Below are 24,568 nucleotides of genomic sequence, written 5' to 3'. Positions count from 1 at the left end.
GGAGAGACGTGTCTAAAATATTATGAATGAACAGTAATACAATATGAATTTCAATACTGAAAATAACAAGTCTACAACATTTTCACATTAAGTTTAAGACATTTAGAAGCAATCCTACTCTCCTTTTTGCTGTACCTTTCTGAAAATGAATATGTTTTACTCAATGTAATTGCTTATGTGACAGCTAATCATCAAGGCATGAATTGATTTATTGGGCTTCATATGAACTTCTTCCTCTGTGATAACATATCTAGCCTTACTCTCTAGGGTCACAAGATACTGAATAAACCGTAGCAACCTCCTTCACTATTATGGAGATGGGGAGGAGTGTACAGCAGTGGCAGCAATAACAACCCATGGAAGTATCATCAACACACCACTGAAAAGAAATGGACACAATCGGGTACTCGTTAAAAAATGATTATTAGTACGCATTTTCTGGCAATTTAGATTAGAATAACTTCATTTTTCTCATGGGGGAACGTCTTAAATCAAACCATTCAAACAACACAAACACCAAAAGACAGAGCTGAACATTTGGAGAAGCCATGGAGAAGACAACAATGTAGTGAGCAACATCTGCCCTCAGCTCCTCTGAGAAGCGATGCATTAGCTGGAATGGTCTAGCTGCTGGTGGCTCATCTGGAGATGGTGGGGAGCTGGGATTGGTGCGCTGGCTTTAGGGAAATCAGCCACTGTTCTCTCTCTGCGTCCCAAGCTTTGGCCATTAACTCACTGCCAGCAGCTCAGCTCTGGGATGAGGAACAACAGATGCCAGCCACTGAAAAGCCTCCAGCGCTCCAGCTAACCAATCCCAACTGAGTCGGGACGAGCCTCTGTAGATTTTTGGACATCCAGCGAACAAATGTGGACATGAAAGGGGGAAGAGGAGGGCTGTTCTGGAGGTAAAGATGTGTTAACCCTCTTGAACTTGACAGGAGACGAGGCTGGAGCTCAGATTAGCCCCTCAAAGCCCAGCTTTCACAAAAGGTTAGTGTGTGTGTCTGTGCATGCACGCATGCCTGTGTGTGTGACTGTGTCCAAGTGAGTTGGAATTGTCTACGCAATTCAAGGATATGTAATCACAGGTAGTTACCTTTTGACAATCATCCAATAACCTAACTTGGAAAAAGCAACACTGCCTATACAAAGGCTAGAGCATTTATGGGGAGCTAAAGGCCTAAGATGGACATACATTCACGTCATCATATTTTCTATGGTGCCCCACCCTGCCCAACATTGGACCCCCACAACTCCCATTTAGCCAATGAGAAGTCTTAGACTTTTAGTCCCTGTAAAGTCCTGACACTGTAGAATCGCCTCATGTCCAGAGAGCTGAGGTGAATGGTAATGTATTTGGCTGTTCCGTTTGAGGATGACCATATGAGGATGACTACGCCAAGCAGCACAGCAACCCAAAAAAAGTGAGGACGAGTGAACGGAGGAAAAGAAGGGGAGGGGGGCAATGAGAAATGCACAAAGGCTGGGTAAACACAGCTAGGCCTGCATCTGGAACCAACTAAAAAGATGCTTAATAATGCAGAGCCGGGCAGGCGAGTCCTCGGCAGCTGTTGTGTGCGCAGGACCATGAAAGACTCTCCTCTCCTCCATCTGACAGCTGGCTCCATCTCCTCTATCTCCTCTCTCCATCTCTCTCTCTCTCTCCATCTCTCTCTCTCTCTCCCTCTCTCTTTCAGTGGTCCAGAGTGGCAAGGAGACACCAGATTAGGGATGAGCCAATCCCTGCTATCCTCAACTGCCACATCTTCCTGCTAGGCTACCCAAACAAGCACAAGGAGAAGAGGAGAAGTAAGGGAGTTGGGTCAAGTAGGTGTCAGTCAGTCTAATGTATGTATGTGACTGCATGCAGAGAAAGTGATTATGGTGTCTGACCAACTGGTTATTTTATCGGCCTGGGTCATTCGCACAACTAAAAAACATGTGCGTCTGTAACCAGGCCTATACTCAGCAGGTTTATTGATTGGCAGTTTGCTGTATGGTGATTCTTTGCTCCAATGACCATTTTGAATTGGTTTTAACTTCCACTAAGTAGCCAACACAAATATATATATATGAATACACAGAGCTGAATACACAGAGAGTACTATATATCGAGCGATGAACTGTAAATTAAACGGTAAACAATAATATATATATATATATATATATATATATATAATATATTTAATTCCATACAGTTAATGGCAAAGAAAGGTTATTGTTTACCGTTTAATTTACAGTTCATCGCTCGATATATAGTACTCTCTGTGTATTCAGCTTTTATTGAAATATCAACCTGAACAAAGCTGGCAACCTATTATTCTAAAAATACTCCCTTGCATTTTGTCTGTATCAAAGAGAATCATTTGTCTTTTTGTAAACTGCCAACTTGCGTTTGGCAGAGTCTAAAACACACACTCACTGAAAATAATTGCTGTTATCTGTTAAAGCTAATAAAAGCCACTAAAACATAGGCATTTGAATTAAATTGATATGCAGTCCACCATGTGTGACATTCTGCCAAATGCTTTAGAAAATCCCAATTATATTACATTAGATGTGTTGCTAGTAAGCTCTTGATCATGCAGACTATTATGGTAAAATAATTAAAACCAAGTACTACATATAAGTATTAGGTATCTTGTACATGTATTTTAAAATGGCACTAAACACACAGTGTTGGAACATAAGTCAGAACAGTGATGTGTTATTTAGGCTAACACTTGTAAGATTTCCAAAACAGGGGTGTGGAATAAGTTCACTTCCTCAGAATTCCTGTCCTTGTGACACAAGCCCAGTACTGTAACAAACCCACAGCTATAGCTATAGAACCTAGCTGTCTCCCTGTGTGCATACCTTTGAATCAGTCAGTGGATAGCTGAGTGTGCCAAGCATCTGAAAAACATTAAAACACTTTCTCATGGAAACAAGGCTCCCAACAGGGCAGTAGCGAGCAGGAGCAAACCCACTCTCTCCCCGGCCCTGTGCCACCGAGGATACTGCACTGTACCAGGAGGAACAGGCTCAGCTCGGACAGACAGCGGTGGTTAATATTTTAATAGCCTACGGCAGTCACACTTCTCAATCCCAGTGTATCTTGTTGGTGGATGTAAAACCCCATTCTTCTCACAGTTAAGATCCAGATTTGAGCTTTTAATTATTCTTTTTTAATTCCCCAACCAGCTCCCTATGTTCTTTTTCCATTTGTGCTGTGCAGTTTTTCTGAGACTCGAGCCCAGGGAGTGCCTGACAGTGTCCTACTTAACTTTTCACTTTAATTCCTATGATTTTTCTTTTTCCAGTGTGAGGAACTATCACTGATCAATTCACGGCTTCTCTTCAAACACCCACGTTTATATTGATCAATGATCTGCTCTCTCCCTTTGCGCAGAAATAGGAAACTTTTTAGAGCAGGTAAAAGTGATCAAATCCCCTTATGACATTACAGCGCTGTACTGTGAGGTGTTTCAATGAGAAAACATGTTTGCCTGCAAGTAAGAATTCTTTGGAGTTCAATGAAAGCCACTTGGTTTTATAGAGCTGAAGTGGGCTCTCTACGCAACTTCGCCACAACAACAACTTTGCTACCTTCAGTAATCACCTTTTTAAACTCACAAAACCTCTGAAAAGTGCCTCTTGTATTCATCCGGTGAGTAATTCCTGTGTTTCTTTAGTGAGTAACAGTAACATTATTGATAATATAGAGAGAGGGAGAAAGGTAGAGAATGAAAGATTGTGGGAACGTGTGCACACGCACGCGCACACACACACACACACACACACACACACACACACACACACACACACACACACACACACACACACACACACACACACACACACACACACACACACACACACACACACACACACACACACACACACACACACACACATGCACCTGGACATCATCACTGGCTCCATGGTTGAGAGTGGCTACTGGCCACTGTGGAACACTTTTATCTGCTCCTCTTGATTCATGTGAGAAGAACTGTAACAGAGGCCTCACCATCCCTTGTGTGTGTGTGTGTGTGTGTGTGTGTGTGTGTGTGTGTGTGTGTGTGTGTGTGTGTGTGTGTGTGTGTGTGTGTGTGTGTGTGTGTGTGTGTGTGTGTGTGTGTGTGTGTGTGTGTGTGTGTGTGTGTGCACGTGCCTGCTCTGAGCTAGCCGTCAGCACTGCCTCCAGGAAGGGAGCTGCGGTTAGAGCATCAGCTGCAATCAGGAATGAGAATGGGTGAGAGTCAGACAGACACTGCCTTGGGTTATTATGATGGAGTTAGACCACGCACTCAGGGGATCACTGCAAATATTAATGTTACATCTGTAACATTACCACTATGGAAAAAAGGAGGGGGACACCCCAGGATAAAATGAAAACAAGAACTCAAAACAAGTCTGAAATACATCATTAGTCCTATTTCAATTTCCACATATTGGCAAATACATTGGATGGCAGATAGTCAATGCAAAACATGCTACATTGCTAAGTAACTAAGGTAATGCAAGTGTTCTTTTTGTTTTGAGAATGGGACAATTAAGTCCCTCCCCGCCATGACAAATTCATAAAGTAACACACAGAACCTCAAGCAATTAGAGGGTATAAATTGTGGTGAACAATCGGTGGCCTCTTGGACACTCCTGAACCCCAAATCCCTGGTGCCCCATGGGAAATAAGGCTTTATTAAAAATGGAAGAACATTCTCATCCCCACTAGGGCCATTCTATTGTTATAGTATATTGTAAATCAATTCTCCTTACAGAATTGTATCATTCCAACAGTTTTGCCTGATTCCAGTGTTCTAATCGTTTCATCATCTCATTTGTCCAAAAATGACCTAATTTGCTGACCAATATATTGAAATAACAACATGGATATTATCTATTTTATGTAGGTATCTTCAGGTAAATTTGACTAACTTAGTTAACAAAAAAGTATTAATTAATTCATAAAATGGCTCTTTACTTAAGGGATTTTTTTGTATCCTCCTCATTAATCAAAGAAAGACAAGAAGAGATAACATGTACTTTCCCGCTCAATTTGATTCCTCTTTTCATAAAAGCACTCTCACAAGTTTTGTGAATATTGGTTGCTTTGCACACTTTTCGGGAATAACTGAAATCCCTTGGCATGGATGCTTTTTCTTCGTGCTGTGTTGCATCACTGAGAATAAACATTCTGTCTTTGATAGTTTTTCCCATAGAACCCCAGAGTATAAAAAGTAGTTTATATTTGTTTTACTTCAAAATCAATGAGGAAGCCAAGCCAAGCCTGTCAAATAAGCCATATTACAACCTATGTTGCTCTAACCCATTAGTTCAGAGTTTCCCAACTCTGGTTGTCGAGTACCCCCAACACATTTTTATTATAACCTTGGACAAGCACACCTAATTCAACTTGTCAACTAATCATCAAGCCCTCAATTAGTTGAATGAGGAGTGTTTGTCCAGAGCTACAATTAAAAAGTGTACTGTTGGGGGTACTCGAGGACCAGGGTTGGGAAACACTGCATTTGTTCATACGCAACCTTGATATACAATAAGGAAGTGACAACAAAAAGACAACAGTTACACAGTGTTGGAATAAATTCAACTACACATACGTTTCATCACAAAATCGGAGAGCAACATATGTCCGGTGAAGTCCTCAAAGCAAATATTGCATGTGATGTAACAAAAAATTATATCACCTGCAGCATGGTGATATAACAACTAGTGATTTAGAACAACAGAGTTATCGCAAGTCAGCACAAAGACAACATGAGCACTGCCTTCGCTATTCCAGCAACATTTCAATATAAACATTTAACATAATCAAATCAACAAGGCTGTATACTTAGTTTAATACACTGAAAACTAACTTAAAGATGCCAAAAACAATTTAAACCAGTCAATGTTCCTAAATATCACGTGGCTGTCCATGGTACTGATTTCTGTCTCTGTGTGTGTGTGTGTGTGTGTGGGTGCGTGCGTGCGCAGCCAAGTAAAACTTTTTTTTTACTCACCCTACTTGTAGACTGGTTGAACGCCAATGCCATCCTCCTCTCTTTATGTTGGCAAAACAGTCCATGGCTCTGTCATATAGTACACTTTTAGTTATTGTTGTCATAGGTAGGGCTGTTGCGGTGACCATATTACTGCCACACCGGCAGTCACGACTCATGAAGGCAGTCAAATTCCACTTGACCGTTTAGTCATGGTAATTAGACTTCTCCAAGCTCTGATGTTGCTTCTGGTCATTAGTAGCCTACCAAAGTTGCTAATTGCCTGGTACTCAGCACTCTATTGTCCCTCTAATCACTCTGACTTCAATGTAAATGTATCGAAAATCAAATCAAACACTTCATGACAGCCCATGATCTCATGTTGCGCAACATTTCTATTGTCTATGCAATTGCGCAAGAAAACAGAGTGATGGTCTCTACTAAAAGGAGGAGGATCCCATCAGCTTTCTGCAGGCTAGGCCAATATCTTCAATATGCACCACGGAATTGGATATGGACGCTCGCAGTTGCACCCCCGATGTGTCTGTCTTCACTTGTAGCCTGTGAGAAAGACCCAATCACATGATGGACAGCCATGTGAGTGAAAAGTGCTTCCGAGCGTGCAGCACTCAGGGAGAAGGGCACAACGGCCACTGGCCGCAAAAGCATGGATATTCTTAGGGTGCATTGCGGCCACACAAAGGGTATACTGCTGTGAAATTCGAGGCATTATCAAGTGCTTGTAAAATTATGAATGAGTGACTGATGAAGTGTGTACAGCCTGCGCAAAAAACAAACCAGAGCTTATGCCTTTCAAGCTACTTTTTTCAAATCATCATTAGAGTCGCATCATGCAGCCTAACAATGTATTAAAAAACAAAACATATAGCCAAAAGTTTGTAGAACAACTAAAGTTACATGAATAACTCTAAATTAAGCATATAGTAATACCTATTTATTTGTTAACTGCTCAACACAGAATAGCCACATGTGCGTACTCCATCAAATCGTTTGGAGAAAATATATTTTCTATTTTAATCAGCTTTGTTCAATTGTTTCATTCATACTATAAAATAATGCCACGTAATTCTAAGCAAATTTCATCTGCTAAATGAACTAGTGTAGCCCACAGCCATTTGGCAGATCAGGACCTAACGTAAGGACAACTTAGAGTATGCTATTCTGTTCTTCTGAAATAGACTACATTTTCTTCATATCACGCATCTTTAGACCTGTCTAAATAAATAATTGATATATTGTGAAGGTGTAGACTATAATAAATTGATTTATTAGACTTTTTAAAATGTAGATGCTCCAAAGGTCTGCATCAGTGGCTTGTAGGCTATGTGTAGAAGCCAGGAGATGCTAAATATGTTTGGGGAAGCCTGGCTTACCTGGACATCCATGAATACACACCATTGTATACTGTAAGTTATGGATTAGTTCTCCTCCTTTTGGCATTTCAGATGTGTAATACGGCACTTTACAAACTACATTCTGATTTGAGATCTGCTTTTGTAACTTAGACTTTTGTGTAAATAGTTCATTTGTATCAATGGTAGTCTGAATACTGCCCTAAAAGTAGGCTAACTTTTGAGTTTACTGTATAAATACACATACTGCCATCCATAATTATGTGCAAGATGAATTATGTTGTTTGAATATGATTGTATTAAATAGAGACATACAGTATGTGCTGTGTAATTTGGAATGTTTGATTTCCTCCCTGGGTGTTGAGATTAAGAAAACTCTCCTCCTTAAGCATGCAAGTGTGGTTGTGTTTGGTAGAGGGGCCATGCCCTGTGGACAGTTAAAGGAGTGATAGGACACCAGGGGATAGGGCAAGGACATGTAGCCGCCCGCCCCTGGTCATTGGTGACAAGAGCAGGGGGATGTTAAGCACACACTGGGCTGACTTCACACTTTGATTTAGCGCCTTACGTAATGTTGAAGAGGCGGCTACAAAGACAGTTTACTACAGTGGACCACTGGAGATGGGATCAGCAGATCTCACTCCTCTGCTCCTCATCATAAAGAGGCCAGTGCAGGGGGAGACCTTGCTCCTCGCCTCCCATCTAGATCAACATACTGTAGGCCTGAGACAGAAATAGAGAGAGGGAGAGAGAATTACACTCTTGTACATTAAATATAGAAAATGGTGCCCTATCTACCAGATATTTATTTTCATCGAATTGCTATTCTGATATTCTCTCATTTTCTTGATATCATTGAAAAGCCAGACACAATAGAAGTAGATTACCTGACAAAGAACAGATAAACATAAAATGTATAATGTCAAACAAAGTCATGGTACAGGGTATTAAATATGGATCTTCAAAATATCACAGTGTAGCAGATGTTATAGCGGGTGCAGCAAAATGCTTATGCTACCACCTCCTTAACAATGCAGTAAAAGTCAAACAAGTAAACAAATAATCAATAAAAAAAAAAAAAAAAATGAAAGAACAACAAGAAATCAAGAAATGTCAGAACGAATCCAATTAACAACCCAAATAGCACTGTAACAGTAATCCAAATGCAATCTATAGCTATCTACACAAGATGAATTTACACAAGTAATGATATGTACAGCAGGAGATATATTAGATTGAGGTATGTCAAGAATCCACTATATAAATAAATATGCAGTGTGTATAAACAGTGTAACTAAAATGCAATGTACAGTAGTATAAATATTTGAATGAGCTATGTCGAGAATACAGTATATAAATACACAGTACAAAACCCTATATCAAAATGAATAGAATTGCAGGGGGGGAAGTCTGGAATACAGTATATATTAGAATACAGTATATACTCAAAAAGTGGGTTAAACAGTATGTAAACATTATTTAAAGTGACCAGTGTTCAATGACCAGTGTTCATAGGGCAGCGGTCTCAAAGGTGCAGGGTAGCGTACCAAGTGGTAGCCGGCTAGAGACAGTGTCTGAGGTTCAGGGCAGGGTACTGGGAGGCAGGCTAGTGGTGACTGTTTAACAGTCTGATGGCCTGGATATAAAATCTGTTTGTAAGTCTCATGGTCCCAGCTTTGATGCAACTGTATTGTCTCCGCCTTCTAGATGGTAGCTGGGTGAACAAGCCGTGGATCGAGTGACTGGGGTCCTTGAGGATCTTCTTGGCCTTCCTGTGACACCGGCTGCTGTAGATGTCCTGGAGGGCAGGCAGTGTGCCCCTGGTGATGCGTTGGGTCTTTCTTCAGCCTCCTGTTGCGCCTTCTTCAGCACACTGTCTGTGTGGACCATTTCAGGTCTAATGTATGCCTAACAGGAGCAGGTAAATAACATATTTTCAGCCATGCTGTTCCTCTCACTGTGGGCCAATGGCTGATCACTTCAGCAGACAATTTAAGGTCGACTTAATGTAGCCTACACGGCCTCTCGGGGAATTTCATGCTCTTATGGAAAGCCGTTTGAAATCCCTGAGCAGCCTAGTCTTAATCTCATTTGTGAATGTGAGAGAAGCCCCGACAGGACCAGGGACTAGCAGGAACATCCTCCTCCTAAAGCACCGTTTCATTTGTCAGGAGACTTTGCCGGTTGACACTGGAGGAGTGACGTAATTGATTTTAATCACACACCTGAGATGAGGAGAATGAGGGGGCTGGCCCTTAATGATTATTCAAAGACCCGTCAAAGATCATGTCTCTCTTTTTAAGGTCTCTGTTTTCATGTATTGCTGTCTTGAAGGATGATATTTGCATTATTCATTTTGAAACATGTTCCATTGTTATTTCATTACTGGAATCAAACTGTGTCACACAAGAAAAACAAGTATTATGAATTATCCTCCTAATACTGATAAGCAAAATATAGATTTTCCCTTTTCAAATGGTGCTTCAGGGCTCTTGACAAAGAGGACTTTTCTCCAGTTGACTGTCTACTCAATGTTAAGCTGACACACACTGTGAAAATGTTCCAAAGGCGATGCTCGACTTTGTACTGCTTAAAGACATACTTTTCCCTCTTGACTCTTCAGGAAGTCTGAGTATTCTCCCTCCCCTCAGAGTACCACGGTAATTTGTTATGAAAATCTAGACCAAAAGCAAGGGAAAGCAGGACCACGTTGTTGCAAGCCATTAGCTAGGAAACTGTTTGGTGAACATTATAATGCAAAACTCCAGAAAAAGAGAGAAAAACTGCCTGGGGAGAGAGATTTAAATATGTAATAAACTAATATTTCATTTATTTGGCTCACATGGGAACCTGACCATTTAGCATCAGCATTTGCAGATCAGAACTACACCGTAATGAGTAATACTAGAAAATGCAATACAATTTTAAAAATATTCAATTTATTATGGGCAACTAATAATGTTAAAAAAATAAAATCTGAATGTGAGATTTGGAACAATGATACCTATATACTGTAATTAAGTATGTACATCATTACAAAGACATTATTAAGTAGCATATCTATTGTTTTTTATTACTCTGTTTTCAAGAGTTTGTAGTTGTCCTCAAACCTTCATTCAAGACAGTTGTCTATCCTTCAGTTTGCATTGTTAAAATAACTTGTGAAAGTATGTATTTCATTTGTTGATTTTCCCCATTGTTATTGCTTTACGTAGAATACAATGGCATTAATTCTTGATGAGGCTGCTGTCACTTTTAATTTCTGTTAGTCCTGGGAAGATGATAGACAGCCAGCCTTGTAATAAATATAACATGCCCTGCATACATTTTTTACCGAAAAAAAAAAGGAAACGTCCCTTTACTAATTCCTTTTCATATGTTTACATGTATAGCTTTCTCAATGGGCATATCTATTTCAAACTTTGGGCCACAACAGAAATATATTTCCATCTCATTAATGAGCAAATTAGGGAAAGGTCTTTCAAGAAAAAAATAAGAATTGCACAACCATAATCTCCATACTAAAGGACCAGTCTTTGATGAATCGCTCGGGGTGTGTGTGTGTGTGTGTGTGTGTGTGTGTGTGTGTGTGTGTGTGTGTGTGTGTGTGTGTGTGTGTGTGTGTGTGTGTGTGTGTGTGTGTGTGTGTGTGTGTGTGTGTGTGTGTGTGTGTACGTGTATGTTTCGTTCACTTCGCCCATTCCCTATACAGTATACAATAATTACTGATGACTCTCAGGACTGAAGTCTGAAATCCTTCCACCCATATGATCAAATGTCAGGTTCACATGATAGACACAGCGCTTGCATTGCCTAACCATCTAATACCATTATAGTAGTTTGACTCATGTTAAAGGTTAAGCAATCTAATGCCTTTTTAGGTCTTTTAGATTGATGACAGGTTTTAGATTGACTGCAGGTCTCATACTTTATGTTGTTAGCGTTATGTCGTTGTATACTGGATTAAAGAGGAATCATATCAAAAGATATTAAAAGACAGTTGAGTAACACCTTGACAACTCTTTTACCAACAATTTATGTGGTGTATCAGGAGATGATCCTTGGTACATCAGATTTAATTGTTGAATTGGTCCCTATATATGATGAAAAAAATACATGTTTGGATATGCTCAAAAGAAATCCTTTCTCAAAGGAAGCGCATCCTCAAAGAAGTCTGGGGAATCTGGAATTCTTTTTAATGTCTGGATATCCAGAGAAGCTATGAGCTACATGTCCTTATAGCCACCTCACCATGCTAACAAATGACCTGGATCAGCGTTAGCCATTGACTAATGCTAGCATTATAGAGGCATAATTATTGGACTATATTGGGCTATACTGTAGATTGTATTAGCAGGTCTCGGTTAACAGTTTTGTGCACTGGTGAAGGCTCAACATGTTACTCTAACCAGTTCGGCAACATACTGTAACTGGGTGGGTCACTCGAGTCAAGTCTATAAAATCTGAATGGTTTATTTTAGTATGATGATCTGTGGATTAGCGGATCCAGATTTCCACTAGTGCCCATGGAGTCAGATTGTGATACTTACAGTATATCCTGGGATCATTAAGGAATTAATAAGACAGACAGAGACGTTAGCTGCTGCAGTAACATGACAGTAGGCATCATTTAATGATGTAATGAGTGTGACAAAAACTAGAACAAGCCGATCCCCTCTTACAGCAAATGTCATTCATATTTTAGCCAAATTGCATTATTACTGTATGTCTGCTTCCCGGCTTCAAAATTAAATCCCAAGATTTACGCTCATCTTTAAAGACAAAAATCATTAGAATTCTAACGACGTCAGACATTGTCAGGAGAGAGAGAGGAAGGGGAAAGAATCTAGAGATATTTCTTTTTCTTGTGGGCTTTTTTTAATGAGCTGAAATCCCCATGTCTTGCCATTTCCTCTGCCTTAATTGATGATTATCACGTTACACTGTAGAAGCGCTTCACTCTCTCCTCCCAGTCATTATGCTATAGACAGGGAGCTCTTGAAGCTTCAAAGGCAGGATACAGTGTTTTAAGATGAATTCAGCCATCCTTTGGCCCACAGGTAAACCCCCTGTAAACAGTGCATGCTAACCGCTAATTAGCCCTCAGGCCGAATCAGGCTAGCTCTGTATGAGCTGACCGCTGTGATGGTCCTGCTTAGGGCAATATTGTATCTCTACTAACGGCCCTATTAGACATTCAACTGTAGACCCATAAGGCAACCCCCTCATGAATATTTTAAAAAGACTGACACCGAAAAGCACGAAAGGGGCCATGAACTGCATGTCATGGAAGGAATATAATGCAAGTAACAACCAATCAATAATCTCTTGATCTTCTCTGTTTTAGCATGACGCATGAATATTTTCTCACCTCTGTAATGCAGGGAGACTGAGGTTGGGGCAATGGTGGGGCTAAAGTAATAAGAAGTGGCATAGTCTTACTCCGGTGAATTTACAAATGATGTCCCAGGTGGGAATGATAGTGTAACTGACTCATACAAGGACTCAGACTATAAGGTTCAGTTCAGTCTGAAGGACTGGCAGGTCTATGCTACTGCTAGAGAGTAATTAGGCTACTGTCCTTCACAATCTCACGCTACAGTACAGTCGATCAGACTGAAGGACTGTTTGTGTTCTCACTTCACTATAGTGCTGTGTGGATCTCATCCACTCAGGTCAGGAAGAGATTAATATATTTCTGTACCTCATCTGTTTCAACAAATAAAATAGGCTTAATGTGCAGACAAGCCGCAAAAGACGCCAATAACGGGATACCAGCTTACATACTAAACTTAGATTTTAACACCGCATTAGTTACATTAATTAATTTATTCAAGTAACATATAGCATATGTTTTCAATATAGAAGAAATCAATTATGAGGTGCCATTAACAATATATAATAAATGTGCGGCATACATGTGTGGTGCTATATGCTAATTCATATTTTATGCTTAACCCTTATCACCTTAAATACATTTTTCATATCTAAGAATAATGTGAAGCAGCATGCGATCTCATATAGTTATGCCAATGAACATGAGAATGTGTGTTTTAACTTACGTGCCCTCACCTATTCTTTACATTCCTGTGAAAGATCAACCTCTTGCAGTGAGCTATAAAGCTCCCGGGAATAATCCAGAGGAATTCTGACATTTTTGTGAAATATTATGCCTTAGGCCATGTCACTATATCAGAGGGAGATTAACATAAAAAATACTATATATATATATATATTAAGCATGTTGTTTAGTCTTTTCCTTTTTTGATTGTTTATTAAACCCATTCATATTTAGTATAGCTAGTATTAAGTCATCATCATTTTATCAAAATGTAATTTAGGGTAGACCTCTACATTTGGCTTTAGGGATTGAGGGAGAACATTGGTTAATTGAATGAAATATTTAAACAACAAAAAATCACAAGAATCAGGTAAGTAGATTTTGTTTCCAAAAATAAAATTAAAATATTTTTTCATCTGAAAGTATTGCTTATTGGGCACCTTTATGTGTTTGTAAAATATCCATTTAGATATTTTATTCATAGGTTTTAGATGTTTTTCTTTTTGTGCAAAATGCTGTACACTGATAGACCAAACATTAGGAACATCTTCCTAATCTTGAGTATCACCCCTTTTGCCCACCGAACAGCCTCAATTTGTCGGGGTATGGAATCTACAAGGTGTCGAAAGCATTCCACAGGAATGCTGGTCCATGTTGACTCTAGTGCATCCCACAGTTGTGTCAAGTTGGCTGGATGTCCTTTGGGTGGTAGACCATTCAGGAAAACTGTTGAGCATGAAAAACCCAGCAGAGTTGCAGTTCTTCACACAAACCAAGGCGCCTTTGTCTTGCCCATTCACCCTCTAAATGGTACACATATACAATTCATGTCTAAATTGTCTCAAGGCTTAAAAATCCTTCTTTAACCTGCCTCCTCCCCTTCATCTACACTGATTGAAGTCGATTTAACAAGTGACATCAATAAGGGATCATAGCTTTCATCTGAATTTACTTGATCAGTCTGTGTCATGGAAAGAGCAGGTGTACTTAATGTTTTGTATACTCAGTGTATATCTATTGTTTAGCTGGAATGGAATGTTCGTATACTTTTTATTTGTACTGTGATCTCACCTACCTATTTTAAGATGAATGCACTTACTGTACGTTGCTCTGGATAAGAGCATCTACTAAATGACTAAAATGTTAAATGTAATTGTATACAGACCTCGGCTGCAGGTAGCCTCGCGGTTAGGAGTGCTGGGCTGATAACTGAAAGGTCGCTGGTTTGAATCTCCAAGCTTACTAGGTAAATGTGTCAATTTGCCGTTGAGCAAGGCATGTAACCCTAGTCGCTCTGGATAAGAGTGTCTGCTAAAATGTAAATATCATATTCGTTTATTTAATTATTCTTTTTTTAATTAAAAAGATGAATGTCTCAAATGTATCAAAATGTTCTTATTAAGAATGTATTTATTTGTTACATTTGACTGTGTACATCCCAGCACTATTACTTATTTCTCTGAGAGTGAGGCAGATTTATATCATTTTGCAAAACAAAACATGATTATTTGTCGTTCTGAAGTTAAACCATCAAGTGATAGATTTTAAACAAATACATGTCTGTCATTAACCCCATGCCATGATTAAATAGTGAAAAAACACACAAATCTCTTTCATAAATTCTTGAAACAATAAAAGCTAATTTACCAACATTACTGAAAATTGATATGTAGCGTTTTGGAATGAAACTCTTTAGATGCAACTTGCCACAATTGCTCTGAAGATAGTCATTAACGCTCCTTATAAAGTCAAAGTGTCCACTTATAACACTGTTAGCAGTTGATGTTGTTCCTCAATAACACAGACCCCAAAGCAAATCAGGGGGAGGAAAATAGGTTTATTCAAATAGGACAAATCATGCTTGGAAGTAGATGGTCATTCTCCCCTATCCTCAGTGATGCTCTCCTGAGACTCTTTCCACAGAACAAAGGAACAGGATGTAGTTTATAACCCAGCCCTAGCCTGTGGTTGACCAATTGTAATTCCTTGCAATAAAACTGAGCCAATGACCAAATAACAAGTATCCTATCTCAGGTTGGACCAATGAGAATGTGCCACACGTAGCTATAAGTTCAGGACTGACATTCCTAACAGATGTTGAACTGAAAACCAACTATTTCCATTGATAATTCCCTATTACAGAAAAAACACTATTTCCATTGATCGTTATTACTCTGTTGACTTCTCGTCCTCTGTCTCTGCGTTGTGTATTTATCTTCAAAATATTCTTAGAACACCTTGATCAAAATTCACTGGATGTGTTTCTGCTTGTCATTGAGCATGTGGCTCTGACGGACAACCAGAGTACACCACTCACCCTCCACTCACTTACCCATATCACTCCAGGCAAATTGTTTTTCCTCTGAACCCCCTCAACAGCCACTAAAGACCCACCTGCTCATCCAAAACCATCAAAACATACCTACCACAGAGGCTTACCTTGTTACAATGTGGGTTTCAAAAGGACATTCTCCAAGTTGATTCTTTTGATTTAATTCATGTGAGGATACAACCCCCTTCCCCCTCACACACGGACACACACATGCACACGCACACATGCACACACCAGCCTGCCCTTTATCTGGTAGTGAAAGTGGGGGGAAAGAAACAGTGGATTATCGATTTGTACTCCAACATTGGGCCAACCTAAAAAGCCCCAATGAATTGTCACTCATTATTGAAATTATCAGGCTCTAATTAAACTGGCAACCCTAAGCCCCCTGGGCTGTTCTCATCTCCAACTGAATTTCACCTCCTCACACTGTAATAGGAAGGCAGTATTAGCCGCTACAGGATGCTAATGAGCCCTGGAAGCTGTCTCTCCCTCTTAGCGTTTTACAGGAGCACCACAGTTGCCTGTGAACCACAACTAGGCCTATAGAGTATTGTGCTTGAAGCCTGAGTGGTAGGGATGTTGTTGTGCTTCACTATTCATTGTGGACATCACTAAACATAAAACAGAACGTTGAAAGATGTGTCTTTTTCCCGTTTTCAAAGTATTTTTCTTGATGTACGTACTTCTTTGGCTCTGTTTTTTCATCCTCCCTTTCTGCTGCTTTCTTTCTCTCGTTCTCTCTCTCGCTCTTTCTCTCGCTTGCTCTCTCGCTCGCGCTCTCTCTGCGTATATCTCTCTCTCCCACTCCCCACTACCCCTATCTCCCTCTCTGCCTCTCTCTCTCTCTCTCTCTCTCTCTTTCTCTCGCTCTCTCTCACTCTGCGTATTTCTCTCTTTCCCACTCCCCACTACCCCTATCTCTCTCTCTGCCTCTCTTTCTCTCTTGCGCTCTCCCCGTCTGTCTCTCTCGCTTCTGTCTTGAAGTTGTTAACTTTATACTGCGCTCTCCACTTCTCCTCTATGAAAATCAATAGACATGCTACCTGTGAGTCTGACTGACTTTATCACATGGTACACAGCTTGTTAATAACTTCCTCTGATAATTCCTCCTCGTCGTTTCTGATGACCAGAGGGACAGCCATGATTGTCATGTTTGTAGGGAAAGAAACACTCTAAACAATGATGTCACGTCAGCCCCCCTATTAAAAGACTTCATATTTTGAGCGGCATAATTAATACTCTTGGGCACGTCGCTTCGAAAGTTGGCACTCCAGGCAAAGGGCTGCCACTCACCTGATAATTATTTTGGGAAACGAAGCCCAAATTACAGTGATTGACAAACGCAACAAAGCAGAGACTGCCTCGAGCACTCATAGAGAAAGAAATGAGAAAATAGTTAACTAGATAATGTACTGGATGAGTAGTGTTAAGAGTTTGAGGTGGCTGGATTTGTGTCCTTTTATGACTCTATATTTAACCGTGGCTGGGTCAGGCAAATTATCCACTGCTTTCCTCTAATGGACAAGCAAATATACCAAAGAGGCTTCATTATCAGCACTTAACTTTCCTTAATGTTAGTTAACAGTGGCACTTAAACATACATACGCCTCACACTGCTTATGTGAAGAGGACTGGCCACCCCTCATAGCCTGGTTCCTCTCTAGGTTTCTTACTAGGTTCTGGCCTTTCTAGGGAGTTTTGCTTGCTTGCTGTTTGGGGTTTTAGGCTGGGTTTCTGTACAACACTTTGTGACATCAGCTGATGTAAGAAGGGCTTTATAAATACATTTGATTCGATTTTATGTGAAAGATAAGAAAACATTTTGTGGGGTTATAGACTCATTATGGACTTTATTCTGTCTACTCACGATATGCTCAAAGACCATCAATAAGCCAACTGTCATTGTTTGTTATTGTGGAGTGCTTTAGAAGTCCCACAGCACTGTACACAAAACATAAGAATGCAAGAACATGTCTTCTCTCTACAGTACAGTGTCAGCCTCTCTGGTTGGACCTGCTCGCTGGTGATTCTAGTTCAGTGACATGCCTCTCTGATTTTACACCTCTCTCCCCACGCGTATATCAGACACACCATTCAACACGGAAGAGAGGGGGAGGAATTATGTCAAGTTATTTGTTTTGTACCAAAATGAAATATTTATCGGGCGGTAACGCCTACAAGGAAAGACCTACCAAGGTGCTTCATCTTCCGAGCCTCATATTTGGCTTCCACCTCCGTAAAGGCCAAACCACGTCCTGAGGGTTTTCAGTGATTCAAGGAAGTCCACTAGCTCTGAATCCAGATTTCAACCCCTGTGTTGAACTGGAGGACAGGGTTGAAGCATACACTGCAGCCAATTATTATGGTGATCTACTAGACTTCTGCTTATGTCCAGTGGGGTTGAGATGCATATCTTCATGCTTCCTTATTTTTGCTGTTGACTGTTTTGTTTTGAATGAGATGTCAAGTTACCATAGAGTCACAGTTAAAACATTTTTTTATTATTACAGAGCGCCCTGAGCCTACATCATATCATATGTTATAATTTAAGTCTGAAATTTGAGAAGGAAAATAGAAAAATTGACAGAAATTGTGGGAGAAAAGATCTGAGAAGTCATCAAAAACACTACATGTAATATTGTAGTACTTACTGTAGTGTTTTTGCGGACATGACTGTGGTAAACTTTAGTATTTACTGTAGTGTTTTTTTTAGACATGACTGCAGTATACTTTAATATTTACTTTAGTGTTTTTGCGGACATGAATGTAGTATATTGTAGTAACACCTTCCGACTAGACTACCCCAGGTACTGTTTACTGAGAGGAACATCTCAACCAGAACAAAAGACAAGTTTGTGTCAGGCCACATATTGAGTTGGGTAAAAAGTTCTGAGCAATGCAACAGACCAGACAACAACTTAGCAAAAATAAAAAATAAATTAAACAATTGTCGCATCTAAACTTTAGACAGGTTCTAGGCCCATTAAAAGGGCTCCCGAGAGGCACAGCAATCTAAGTCACTTCATCTCAGTGCTTGAGGTGTCAGTACAGATGCCATGGTTCGATTCCAGGCTGTATCACAACCGGCTGTGATTGGGAGTCCCATAGGGCGGCGCACAATTGGCCCAGCGTCATCCGGATTTGGCCGGTGTAGGCCGTCATTGTAAATAAGAATTTGTTCTTAACTGACTTGCCTAGAACCTGTTAGGGCTAGGGGGCAGTATTGACACGGCTGGATAAAAAACGTACCCGATTTAATCTGGTTACTACTCCTGCCCAGTAACTAGAATATGCATATAATTATTGGCTTTGGATAGAAAACACCCTAAAGTTTCTAAAACTGTTTGAATGGTGTCTGTGAGTAAAACAGAACTCCTATGGCAGGCCAAAACCTGAGAAGATTTCAAGCAGGAAGTGGCCTGTCTGAGAAGTAGTGTTTCATCTTGGCTCTTTTTATTGAAGACTCAGGATCTGTGCAATAACGTGACACTTCCTACGTCTTCCATAGGGTCTCAGAGCCCGGGAAAAAGTTGAACGATATCGAGGCAGGCTCTAGCTGAAACACTTTATCGCTTTTGGCAAGTGGCCACTCAGAGTACTATGGGCTTAGGCGCGTGCCTGCTTCGATCCGAATGCTTTCTTTTCCTTTGTCTGTTTATCTAAACGCAGATTCCCGGTCGGAATATTATCGCTTTTTTATGAGAAAAATGGCATAAAAATGTATTTTAAACAGCGGTTGACATGCTTCGAAGTACGGTAATGGAATATTTAGAATTCTTTTGTCACGAATTGCGCCATGCTCGTCACCCTTATTTAGCCTTTAGGATAGTGTCTAGAACGCACGAACAAAACGCCGCTGTTTGGATATAACGATGGATTATTTTGGACCAAACCAACATTTGTTATTGAAGTAGAAGTCCTGGGAGTGCATTCTGACGAAGACAACAAAGGTAAGAACATTTTTCTTATAGTTAATCTGACTTTGATGAGTGCTAAACCTGCTGGGTGTCTAAATAGCTAGCCCTGTGATGCCGGGCTATCTACTGAGAATATTGCAAAATGTGCTTTCACCGAAAAGCTATTTTAAAATCGGACATATCGAGTGCATAGAGGAGTTCTGTATCTATAATTCTTAAAATAATTGTTATGCTTTTTGTGAACGTTTATCGTGAGTAATTTAGTAAATTCACCGGCAGTGTTCGGTGGGAATGCTAGTCACATGCTAGTCACATGCTAATGTAAAAAGCTGGATTTTGATATAAATATGAACTTGATTGAACAAAACATGCATGTATTGTATAACATAATGTCCTAGGGTTGTCATCTGATGAAGATCATCAAAGGTTAGTGCTAAATTTAGCTGTGGTTTGGGTTTATGTGACATTATATGCTAGCTTGAAAAATGGGTGTCTGATTATTTCTGGCTGGGTATTCTGCTGACATAATCTAATGTTTTGCTTTCGTTGTAAAGCCTTTTTGAAATCGGACAGTGTGGTTAGATTAACGAGAGTCTTATCTTTAAAATGGTGTAAAATAGTCATATTTTTGAAAAATTGAAGTAATAGCATATCTAAGGATTTGAATAACGCGCCACAGGATTCAACTGGCTGTTGAGTAGGTGGGACGCAAGCGTCCCACCTAGCCCATAGAGGTTAAATAACATTTTTATTAAAGAAAAAGAAACAGTACAGAGTCAGATATAAAGAACAAGCAAAGTGGTATTACAGTTTAGAAGATTAGGTTTGCTTGTTTGACACAAATAAATAACACACATTAACAAGAGTAGACCAACATGACTTAGATCTGTTACTTCCACTAGATTGCTTTCTGAAATACAACAGTGTTTCAAAGAGATTCAGCTGACAAAGTTCACAAGATGACCAAGATGACCACAATACTGTACTTCTGATGGTAGAAAATAAAGAACAGTTAACCCTCACATTTACATTTAAAAAATGAGATACAAAATGACCTTAAAGACAGCCACCTTATTGGAGAAGTGTGCTGCCATAACATGGCAAGCAAACAAATACAAAACAAAAAAAGTGGCAAGCATAGCCATAAAGCAGGCCTATTTAGCATAAAGGCAATGAACAAAAAATGCATCACTTATTAACAAGGGGCTATTAACACTACGAGTACCAAAGAGAACAGATCAGTAGACTCGAAATGGCACCCATATTAGGGGATGACATGCTGGAAATGTATAATAGCACGTCTTGGTCATGTCCAGATGTTTGTACCTAGAAAGTTCTTTGTGTACGTAGGCTGCAAGGTGTCATTGCTGTTGGTTTATTTCTGTGAGTTACCATTTTGTGACCATGCTGCCTTGAAGAAATGTTTGGGGTGTGGTTGACTCTTTTGAATTGTATGTGTGAGTTTATTCATAATATTCAAGATGTTCATTATGTAAAGCCACTGCAATAATGTCCTGTTGTTTCCAATTGGTTTGTTTAGTCATCGGCTGGTTTGAGGTCCAGGCAGGTTATTGTCAGAGCCCTCCGCTAAAAAGGTGACTGTCTGTAAACTAATTTCTAAAATATTGAATGTTTATGTAAATTCAGTGGTTAACTGTTCTTTCTTCTCTATGAAAGCAGTTTTGTATTTCAGAAAGCTATCTAGTGGAAGTAACAGATCTAGTAAATTTGGTGTACTCTTCTTAATGTGTGTTATTTATCTGTGTCAAACAAGCAAACCTAATCCATTAAGCTTTAATCAACTTTACATGTTATTTATCGGCATCTGTACTGTTTCCCTTTACAATTATAATAAAAAAATTATATTTTCTAAGGTGTTGTCTGGTCCGTTGCATTGCTCAGAACTGTTGACCCAACTCAATAGGTGGCCTGTCATGAACCTGTGTCTTATGATCTGGTTAAGGTGTTCCCTACCTTAAACAGTAGGCGTTGTCTGGTGGTTGTACCATTTTAGCTAACCCTAGTTGGCAGGTGTTAATACAATATACTACAGTCATGTCCGCAAAAACACTACAATAAATAATGCCGTATACTGCAGTCATATCTGCAAAACACTATTGTAAATATCAAATCAAATAAAATGTTATTCGTCACATGTACTGAACACAACAGGTGTAGACCTTACAGTGAAATGCTTACTTACAAGGCCTTAACCAACGATTCTTGAAGAAGTTTTAATGACATTTTTTTTTAACAAAAATATTTAAAAAGTGTTAAGTAAAAAATGGATAAGTACAAAAATGAAAATAAAAGTAACAAATAAATAAACAGCAGCAGTAAAATAACAATAGAGAGTTCTATATACAGGTAGAGATAAAGTGACTATGCATAGATAATAAACAGAGAGATGCAGCAGCATAAAAGAGGGGTCTGGTTAGCCCTTTGATTAGCTGTTCAGGAGTCGTATGACTTGGGGGTAGAAGCTGTTAAGAAGTCTTTTGGACCTAGACTTGGCACTCAGGTACTGCTTGCCGTGCAGTAGCAGAGAGAACAGTCTATGACTAGGGTGGCTGGAGTCTTTGACAATTTTCAGGGCCTTCCTCTGACACCGCCTGGTATAGAGGTCCTGGATGGCAAGAAGCTTGGCCCCAGTGATGTACTGGGCCATACAAACTACCCTCTGTAGTGCCTTGCGGTCAGATGTTGAGCAGTTGCCATAACAGGCTGTGATGCAACCAGTCAGGATGCTCTTGATGGTGCAGCTGTAGAACATTTTGAGGATCTGAGGACCCATGCCAAATCTTTTCAGTCTCCTGAGGGGGAATAGGCTTTGTCGTGCCCTCTTCACGACTGTCTTAGTGTGTTTGGACCATGATAGTTTGTTGGTGATGTGAACACCAAGGAACTTGAAGCTCTCAATCAGCAGCCCTGTCAGTGAGAATGGGTCCGTGCTTGGTCCTCCTTTTCCTGTAGTCCACAGTCATCTCCTTTGTCTTCATCATGTTGAGGGAGAGGTTGTTATCCTGGCACCACATGGCCAGGTCTCTGACCTCCTCCCAATAGGCTGTCTCATCTTTGTTGGTGATCAGGCCTACCGCTGTTGTGTCATCGGCAAACTTGATGATGGTGTTGGAGTCGTGCTTGGCCATGCAGTCATGAGTGAACAGGGAGTACAGGAGGGGACTGAGCATGCAACCCTGAGGGGCCCCCGTATTGAGGATCATTGTGGCGGATGTGTTGTTACCTACCCTTACCACCTGGGGGCGGCCCGTCAGGAAGTCCAGGATCCAGTTGCAGAGGGAGGTGTTTGGAGAGATTGGGTTTCCAATCTCTCCAAAAGAATGTGGTGATCAATGGTATCAAAAGCAGCACTAAGGTCTAGGAGCATGAGGATAGATGCAGAGCCTTGGTCTGACGCCATTGAAAGGTCATTTACCACTTTCACGAGTGCAGTCTCAGTGCTACGATGGGGTCTAAAACCAGACTGAAGTGTTTCCTATACAGTGTTTGTCTTCAGAAAGGCAGTGAGTTGCTGTGCAACAGCTTTTGGTACACATCCAGTGGATGCACAGGAAGCAGCTCTTTCAGTAGTTTAGTTGGAATAGGGTCCAGTATGCAGCTTGAAGGTTTAGAGGCCAAGACTATTTTCATCAATGTGTCAAGAGATATAATATTAAAAAACTTGAGTGTCTCCCTTGATCCTAGGTCCTGGCAGTGTTGTGCAGACTTATGACAACTGAGTTTACTTTCCCTAGAATTTCTAAGCAAACAGCTGGAGGCAGGGGTTTCTCCTATAGAGTTCAATTTTTATGGAATGGTCTGCCTATCCATGTGAGAGATGGAGACTCGGTCTCGACCTTTAAGTCTTTATTGAAGACTCATCTCTTCAGTAGGTCCTATGATTGAGTGTAGTCTGGCCTAGAGTTGTGAAGGTGAATGGAAAGGCACTTGAGCGAAGAACCGCCCTTGCTGTCTCTGCCTGGCCGGTTCCCCTCTCTCTACTGGGATTCTCTGCCTCTAACCCTATTACGGGGGCTGAGTCACTGGCTTACTGGTGCTCTTCCATGCCGTCCCTGGGAGGGGTGCATCACTTGAGGGGGTTGAGTCACTGACGGGATTTTCCTGTCCGGGTTGGCGCCGTGGGGGAGGTCTTCGTGGGCTATACTCAGCCTTGTCTCAGGGTAGTAGGTTGGTGGTTGAAGATATCCTTCTAGTGGTGTGGGGGCTGTGCCTTGGCAAAGTGGGTGGGGTTATATTTGTATGGCCGGGGGTATCGGGGGTATCGTCAGACAGGGCCACAGTGTCTCCTGACCCCTCCTGTCTCAGCCTGCAGTATTTATGCTGCAATAGTTTATGTGTTGGGGGGCTAGGGTCAGTCTGTTATATCTGGAGTATTTCTCATGTCTTATCCGGTGTCCTCTCTCTCTTTCTCTCTCTCTCTCTCTCTCTCTCTCTCGGAGGACCAGAGCCCTAGGACCATGCCTCAGGACTAACCCTAACCCTGATGACTCCTTGCTGTCCCCAGTCCACCTGGTCATGCTGCTGCTCCAGTTCCAAATGTTCTGCCTGCGGCTATGGAACCCTGACCTGTTCACTGGACTTGCTACCTTGTCCCGGACCTGCTGTTTTGGATTCTCTCTCTACCGCACCTGCTGTCTCTAACTTTGCATGATCGGCTATGAAAAGCCAACTGACATTTAGTCCTGAGGTGCTGACCTGTTGCACCCTCTACAACCACTGTGATTATTATTATCTGACCCTGCTGGTCATCTATGAACGTTTGAACATCTTGGCCATGTTCTGTTATAATCTCCACCCGGCACATCCAGAAGAGGACTGGCCACCCCTTAGAGCCTTGTTCCTCTCTGTTTCTTCCTAAGTTATGGCCTTTCTAGGGAGTT

At 40.7% G+C, this 24,568-nt stretch overlaps 1 long non-coding RNA gene across 1 annotated transcript; it reads left to right on the top strand.

The window, feature by feature from the left end:
* The first annotated feature begins 305 nt into the window (after positions 1 to 305).
* Positions 306 to 14,880, top strand: LOC106607386 (uncharacterized). The gene is made up of 3 exons (XR_001329188.2): positions 306 to 990; positions 1,698 to 1,827; positions 9,062 to 14,880. It is a non-coding gene; the product is annotated as an uncharacterized lncRNA (long non-coding RNA).
* The last annotated feature ends 9,688 nt before the right edge of the window (positions 14,881 to 24,568 follow it).

Source organism: Salmo salar, chromosome ssa01 (assembly GCF_905237065.1).
Source record: "Salmo salar chromosome ssa01, Ssal_v3.1, whole genome shotgun sequence".
NCBI classification, from domain to species: Eukaryota; Metazoa; Chordata; class Actinopteri; order Salmoniformes; family Salmonidae; genus Salmo; species Salmo salar.
Note: the sequence above shows the minus strand (reverse complement) of the source record. Positions and strands in the feature narration are given on the sequence as shown.